The sequence below is a fragment of the Rhamphochromis longiceps genome, linkage group LG12, assembly GCF_057381845.1.
Source record: "Rhamphochromis longiceps isolate RC_006_pf linkage group LG12, R_longiceps_female_GT1.1, whole genome shotgun sequence".
Classification (NCBI taxonomy): Eukaryota; Metazoa; Chordata; class Actinopteri; order Cichliformes; family Cichlidae; genus Rhamphochromis; species Rhamphochromis longiceps.
In genome coordinates, this window is record NC_140568.1 from 25,699,036 (window position 1) to 25,707,455 (window position 8,420).

The 8,420-nt window shown below is 41.5% G+C and overlaps 1 long non-coding RNA gene across 1 annotated transcript; it reads right to left on the bottom strand.

Annotated features, from left to right (window-relative positions):
- Positions 1-308: 308 nt before the first annotated feature.
- Positions 309-6,407, bottom strand: LOC146657340 (uncharacterized). The gene is made up of 2 exons (XR_014914056.1): positions 5,603-6,407; positions 309-3,820 (listed from the first exon to the last, which is right to left on the bottom strand). It is a non-coding gene; the product is annotated as an uncharacterized LOC146657340 (long non-coding RNA).
- Positions 6,408-8,420: the final 2,013 nt, after the last annotated feature.

Below are 8,420 nucleotides of genomic sequence, written 5' to 3' on the forward strand. Positions count from 1 at the left end.
CAGATGAAAGGTCTGTACTTACTTCCAGTGAAAGAGCACAGGTTGCTGAGGTCTATTTGAGAAATCAGAGAGATCAGAAAAGTCACTGTTTTGGTCAAGAAAATGTACATTGTTTCAGATTCTTATTTGCAGTAAGTGAAGGAAATTGCCGTCCCGGGTTTCCTCCGTGGCGTGAGCGATAAGCAGAGTTTTGTCCTTTCCTTCTAAGATTCCTAATTATTTAAAGTAACACTCAGGTATGCCATTCAGCGTGTTAGTACGAGCTCGGGAGCAGCTTGGGAGAACAAGAAAACAGAGACTGCTTTAGGTTGCCTTCCCAATCGACTCAAAGGTTTATTTGATACACAGCAGTTTATATAGAGGAAAAAAGGTTCGTGTGTCAGCTTTCCCAGTTCAAACCAGTACAGACCAAATAAGGAAACGTCTTCCTGCCTTGTGAGCAAAGAAGTATCCTGTGTGTAGTTTATCAGCTCAGCTACAATTTATGATCATCCCAGCAAAATACACAGAATACAGAGTTCTTTCATTAGTGAATTCTGAAACAAACCACCTAGCCTTTAACGAGCCTTTTTCTAAGAGATAAGGAAAAAGGGAGGATGGGAGTAAGGAAGTGGTCTCATCTCTGTGGTGTTTTCGACCTTCTGGTACCAGCTTGTGAGTCTTACACATTAATTCTTGGGTCAGAGAGAAAGAGAAAAACAACTAGTAGATGGGCCTTATTGAGTAACAGAGTTTTCCTGCATAATGTCACTATAAAACAATATCCAGTAAATGCTACCATGGTACTAAAATACCTAACAGTTCCCCTCTTTTATTATTTTTAAAAATAATAACTCAAATAGAAAGGAAAAATCACAAATGTAATAACATAATATAAAAAGCAAATCATAAAATGTAATAGTTCACAACCTAATGTTCAATATACACATCAGGAACATCATTGGTGACATCTGACACATAATCTGGGTCAATTTGTGCCAATTGCAAATACATTGAAGTACCTGTACTAGTAGCTATACGGGTTATCATTGAACGTACACAGGGTACCACACAACAGACAATAATCATCAAAAACATGCTGCAACGGTTACAAAGGCTACAATTAGTTCCTTCCATCTTCCAAACGTGTCCTGTAGCCACTTATGTAGCCACTGACCGTGACCTGTATTGGCAATTAGTTCTATCTGCAATGCTTCAAGTTTATTCATAGCTTGTGTGAATGAACCGTTAGGAGCGGTGTTATTGGGAATGAAAGTACAGCATACATCAACGGTTACTAGACCACAGGTACCGGTCCAATTAACAGGTAAAGCTAATCTAAGGGTATTATTGCACATCCAATAAGCATGTGGGATTGGTCTGGTCAGGCGCGTGACCATGTGTGATTTAACTAACTCCCCCCAGTCAGTATCATTTAAGACACCGTCTGGGGGAACAATGATCGATTCTCTGCTCGAACTTGAACTGTGTGTGTGTTCCTCCAGATATGATAAAACTTCAGCCATAGAGACAGCTAGCCATGTCTCATTACAGCGTGCACCTGGGGAGTCAGAGAAGAATGTATAGTTATCCTTTGTATAATCTATGTGTGTGTCTGGGCCAGTTAACTTTAGTCTGCGCAGACATATCATACTAGTATTAAAATGGAGAGGGATCTGTCCTAAGGGCAGTGAGGGCTTTAACCTAGTCTTAGGGCGTTTCATTGGGGCGCAGGTCCCTGCGGTGTCATTAGATAACTTCAATAATTCGCCTAATGGAGTCTCAGGGTTAGTTGGTGTGTGTGTGTGTCTAAGTAAGCAGTCGAGAGGGCTCAGAGTCAACTGTAAAGCGTCTTTAAAGAGAGCATTATTTCCGCTGATTTTCTCTAGTCCCTCAGTGAGGGGGAAACCGGATATGGGGTATCCTACTATTACCTGTTCTGGATTAGCCTTTGAACAGACATAACAGTTACTGTTTCCTAAATCACGAGTGGCTGTTCTGGCATTTTCATACCAGGCGTTAGCTCCTGTTCTAGAGGGTGCATAAAATGGTTTATTAGTGGCGTCTATGTTGCTATTTACTGATTTTAGGGAACGTGAGGAGTGCATTAAGTAGGTGTCTTGCAAAATGGAGCATGAGGTATAGTCAGCAAAATATGACCTGCAGAAATGTGAACATGGTTGCAGTTTACAATACAAAATAGCAAAGAGAAATCCTAAGGTTAATGCGATAGATATGATAAATAACCTAAATATATAAGACAATATATAAGAAAAACAGTTCTTCAGTTGTCTCCTGGCCTGGTCCCAGGTTCGAGACACACAGAATAAGCGTCGTATGATGACAATGGGCATTTCATTTTCTCCATTATCAGGATGGAATGAGTCTGGCTTTATCAGGTTAGACATCATGTGGTACTTTTGGCTTTCTGTTCCTGCTGGATGTTTGATTACCTTGTTGTTGTTCTTTCAGACGTTGTGTGTTAATCAGTGATTGCGTGTGTGTATGTAACTTTTGGATCCGGGCGCTGGCTCGCCTGAGATGTCATCTACCCGTGTGTGTTTATTTGCTCTAGTTCCGGGCGCTGGCTCGCCGGAGATGTCGTCTGCTTGATCCGACGCCTGAGATGGTCCGATTGGGCTGGTCTTAACCCTGCTGGCATGAATCCACTGAGGTTGTCCGTCTGTTAGGATGCTGGTTCTTCGTCACTGCCAGTACAGTCTGGGGCTGGAACACGCGCGGCCTCCCAGAGTGTCCTTGGTTTTAGTGGCTTCTCCAACATGCGTCTCCTTGTCTCCACTGGTGGAACTGTGGAGGGGAAAGGCTGAGAGAGACAAACTTTCTGATAGTTATTATTCAGTTTTTCTACCAGGTTGTGAACATCAGTGGACAATGCAATATACATCACCTTCTACTAGCGGTGCCCCTCTGGAAGCTGACCATGGTGTTGGAAATAGTCTTATTTCAAATGGAAATAATTTGGTTACTGTAGATTGAGTCATTCTAATCTCACACAGGACTTGAGGAAGTAATTTGACCCAGGTCATTAAAGTTTTAGCACACTTTTGAATTACTTCTGATGTGAATGAAGATCCTCTATCACTGTTAATCTGGTGAGGTATTCCGAATCTGGGTATTATTTCATTGCTCAACTTTTGACAGACTACTTCTGCAGTTTCTTTTGAGGTTGGATAAGCTTCTACTCATTTACTAAATTGATCCACTATTACCAGTAAGTACTTGATGCTTCCTTGCGCTGGCATATGTGTAAAATCAATTTGTAATGTATGAAATGGAAAATCTGGTTGTGGTAAATGCTGATGTTTCGCTTTTGAGCTACCTACATTAGTTCGTGCACATGTTAGACAGGTTGCTAATATGCTTTTTACTGCATGCAATGTTTTCTCAATTACAAATCTTAATTTTATTGCCCCTATTACCCCTCTTTGTCCGACATGACTCACACAGTGAAAATGTCGGGCAAGGACTGGCATCAGGGAATATGGGAGGGCAATCAAACCCTTAAGATTTTGTATAAGCCATCTCTGTCATCTAAGGTACAGTCATTATTCTCACAATAGGTGTAATCACATGCAGAGGCTTGCTCTTGTATGAATTTTAAATCAACATTTGTGTCTAAATAGTCTGGGAGTGTAACAAGTGGCAGCTGTAGGGGCACAGATAATACTTCCTGCGGAGGTGGGAGCTGTGATGCAGCTGCAGCCTTGGCTGTCACGTCTGCTAAGGCATTACCTGTTGCTTCGTCTGTGTCAGCTGTACTGTGTCCTTTCGTTTTTACAACTGCAACGGCCGATGGCAGCTGTATAGCCTGCAAAAGTCTCTGCACAAGATCAGAATTAGCAATCGGTTTTCCATCAGCAGATCTAAATCCTCTTTGTCTCCACAATGTGCCAAAGTCATGCACAACGCCAAATGCATAGCGGCTGTCTGCGTAAATTGTCACATGCTTATCCAAATGTAGCTCACAGGCGCGTATTAAAGCCATGAGCTCTGCTTTTTGTGCTGAGTGAAATGGTAATGAGTGAGCCTCTAGTATGATGTCAGGCACTGTTACCACTGAATAGCCACAAAGAAATGAGTTGTCACTCGGCCTTGAACAGGACCCGTCCACATAAACCGTGGCTGAGTCTGGGATAGGTGTTTGCTCTAAATCTGGACGTGGTGCTGTGGATTCCTGTATACGTGTCATGCAGTCATGATCGTCAAGCCTGTCTGAGCCATCCTGTCGGTCAGAAGAACACAGCATAGGATCAATAAATGTGCTGGCGAATCAGGTGTGCTGCTCGCTTTTATAGTGAGATTTGCATATGTTGTTTAGTTATGTTTGCTACAATGGTCGTGACCTGGTGATTGGTGTGTAGAATAGTGTCATGTGAGAGTGTGAGCTTCTCGCAGTCCCTTATCATGATAGAGCAAGCTGCTACTGCCCTCAGGCAGGCCGGCATTCCTGAACAATTCAGGCAGCACCTTTGAGTGGCGGAGGTCAGCACTCCCTGTAATGCATTGAAAGAGGCAGTCATTTCTGTGGACCACAGTATTCGAGGAGGCTTGTCTTTTTTTTACAACAGTCACGCAGAATGTGGTCATGAAAAGAACAGTCTGGTATCCACTGTCTGCAATAGTTCACCATGCCCAGGAAGGACAACATTTCCTTCTGTGTAGTGGGACGAGGGACAGAGGTCACAGCTTTGACCCTGTCTGCAGTCATGGAACGTTTTCCGTGAGACAGTGTGAATCCCAAATATTGAACAGAAGTCTGACAGTACTGCATTTTCTTTGCAGATGCTTTGTGGCCAGTCTTTTGGAGGTGCTGGAGAAGCATGTGTGTAGCAGTTTGACATAGTTTTTCACTCGGAGCACAGAGGAGGAGGTCATCCACATGTGGATCAGGGTGCAGCCCTGGAGGAGTGAAGCACCATTGAGAAAGCAGCAGAGCTGTCTATCATGCCTTGGGGCAAACGAGTCCAAGTGTACTGCTTATTTCTATGTGTGAATGCAAATAACGGCTGTGTGTCTTCATGCACAGAGAAAAAGGAGCGGAGCATAAATCCACCACGGTAAAATGTGTATGCAATGCATGTCAATATGCTGTGAACATCTGAAACGAGAGGTGGCAGAGGAATGTTGACTGCATTAATTTGCCTTAAGTCTTGTATGAAACGCCATACGCCAGGTTTGTTAGGCTTTGGCACAGGATTGACAGGAGTATTATATGGAGATACTGTAGGCTTTATTACTCCTGTAGTCTCTAAATCTCCTATCATGACATCTAGGGCTGCGGCTTTTTCGGCAGAAATGGGATGTTGCTTGACATATACTGGCTTGTTGTGTTTTAGCTGTGCGTGATAAAGTGTACAGTCAATAAATCCTATATCATTCTCACTTTTAGACCACAATGTCATATTCTGGTATTCAGCTGGCAACGTAAGTGCAGAAATAGTACAGTCGATAGGGTAGGTTAGATCTATGTGACGACATATTTCGTAACCTATGTCTGAGTTATGTAACAAAATCACTGTTTGACCTTCACTTGTGTGAGCAGTTATCATGTTGTTGAAAAGTGTGAGAGAAACAAAAGTGTGGCTCCCAGTCATGGGATTACCTGTTAGTGGCGTCTGTACACGTTTTTTTGGCACAGTGTGTGACATAGAGTACCGGACAAAAAGGATGTTGAGTTCATTCTCTGCTGAGGGTCCAGCTGACACAGAGGATGTTCCTTCTCCATCATGTCGGTACATAGGGCAGAGAAAACATAAGCTGTTATCAGTGTCAGCAAACATTTCACCCTTTATGTTAAATGAAATACACAAATTCATTTTTGCTTTGGGTGTCTGCGGCTGCTGGAAAACTGAGCTAAATTTGCACCTCTAGCTTGTCCAACAGTGCATAAAGCGTTTTATGAATACTAGGATAGATTCATCAGGCTTCTGTTTACACATAGTTACTGCATTTAAGTCAATTTTGTCTCTGGACATTGTTAGCAGGAATTTCTTTAGATTCTTAAAGAAATCGGTGATTTTGTCATTATTTACCCACAAAAACTCTGCAGTTGTGGATGCTTTATCATGCTTTGGGTCTAATTCACCTATCTCTCTTATGAGTTGTGACTCGGTTACTCCAGGAATGCATTGCATGCAAGACTAGCTTTTCCCGCAGTAGATTTATTTTCTTTGCTAGAGCCTGCACTAGTTTTATTTGATGTTAAAGTATCTACGCCTGGTTCCGGTCCTTTTGTCCATAGCGGTAACATTTGATGCATCACGTCGCGGCATTCTATCATATTTTCTACAGGACTTTTTAAGCAGACTACTTTTCTTATCACAAATGATATTCAACATTTCTACTGACCTGGTTTCTGGCGATAATCGTTCGGGATAAGGCTCCGGAAATAAATTAGAATGCATTGTACTCACAGTCCGTAAGTTGTAAACAAAGTCAGTCACATAAGCACTTCCGCATGTTCTGGATACGTAATCATGGAAGTCTTCGCCGATTCGTGGACGTGGGTTACACGTAACTGGAAATGGGAGTCGTACTGAGCCGTTGTTTGAGACTTTAAATTTAATTTTTTTTGGTTTTACAGGTAATTTTGATTTTTTATCGGACCTGTCTGTGGTCTTTGAATAATTCTGACTCATGTTCAGTGATTTCCAGAGGGGTTTACACGCTAGGAGGATTTATGTTAGTATTTTCGCTGCGGCACAGCTGAGGTCACTTTAAATTTATTGCTAGCAATTTTTGTTTGGGTGAGCAACTCTCACTTAGCGAGCAACTTCTCGCTTAACGAGCAACTTCTCGTAAAACAACAGGCAACTTCCTGTGTCTTTCTGCTTTTAATTTACTGCTTTTAACCCTTGTATGGTAATCGGGTCTGTGAGACCCGTTTTCAGTTTTCTTTCGTTTTTTTTTTTTTTTTTTTTTAACAAAATTAAATTTAATTATTTACTAGCTTTCTGTGAGTGAGCAACTTCTCACTTTTTAACGTACGTTTCAAGATAACAGGCAACTTCCTGTGTCACTCTTTGGTGAGCAACTTCTCACTTAACGAGAAGTATTTAAGACAACAGGCAACTTCCTGTGTCACTCTTTCTGAGCAACTTCTCACTTAACGAGAAGTATTTAAGACAACAGGCAGCTTCCTGTGTCACTCTTTTGAGTGAGCAACTTAAACAAAATTAAAATATTCAAGACAACAGGCAACTTCCTGTGTCCACCAACACCACACAAGGGTTAATTTACTTTATTCGGGGACTGAGGAAGTCAGTCAGTGTATCTCTCTGGATCACTAAGTGAAACTTCGTCAGCATATCCCGTTTTTTTTATGGATCGATCACTGAGAGAGGTATAATATGGTCTCTATATAAATATGAAAGACGCATATTTACCTTCTGTCAGCGGATCCCACTTCTGACACCAAAATTGAAGGAAATTGCCGTCCCGGGTTTCCTCCGTGGCGTGAGCGATAAGCAGAGTTTTGTCCTTTCCTTCTAAGATTCCTAATTATTTAAAGTAACACTCAGGTATGCCATTCAGCGTGTTAGTACGAGCTCGGGAGCAGCTTGGGAGAACAAGAAAACAGAGACTGCTTTAGGTTGCCTTCCCAATCGACTCAAAGGTTTATTTGATACACAGCAGTTTATATAGAGGAAAAAAGGTTCGTGTGTCAGCTTTCCCAGTTCAAACCAGTACAGACCAAATAAGGAAACGTCTTCCTGCCTTGTGAGCAAAGAAGTATCCTGTGTGTAGTTTATCAGCTCAGCTACAATTTATGATCATCCCAGCAAAATACACAGAATACAGAGTTCTTTCATTAGTGAATTCTGAAACAAACCACCTAGCCTTTAACGAGCCTTTTTCTAAGAGATAAGGAAAAAGGGAGGATGGGAGTAAGGAAGTGGTCTCATCTCTGTGGTGTTTTCGACCTTCTGGTACCAGCTTGTGAGTCTTACACATTAATTCTTGGGTCAGAGAGAAAGAGAAAAACAACTAGTAGATGGGCCTTATTGAGTAACAGAGTTTTCCTGCATAATGTCACTATAAAACAATATCCAGTAAATGCTACCATGGTACTAAAATACCTAACAGTAAGTATCAACATTAGTCAGCTCACAGTTTATATGGCAAAATAAATATAACTCTAAAAAAGGGATTTTATACAGTGCAGTCAAAATGTCTTTGCCCACTTTCTGATTTCTTAGTTTTCCATATTTTTCATACTGAAATGTTTCAGATAATAAAAAGAAAAAAGAAAATGCAGTTCTGAAATGATTTCATTTATCGTGGGGAAAAAAAGCTATAAGAACTTATCTGGCTCTGTGTGTAGAAGTACTTTCACTCTAAGCCTAATAATCAGTTGTGCAACCCTTGCCAGCAACAACAACTGCAACAACTTGCCAGCAACAACAACTGCAATCACGAGT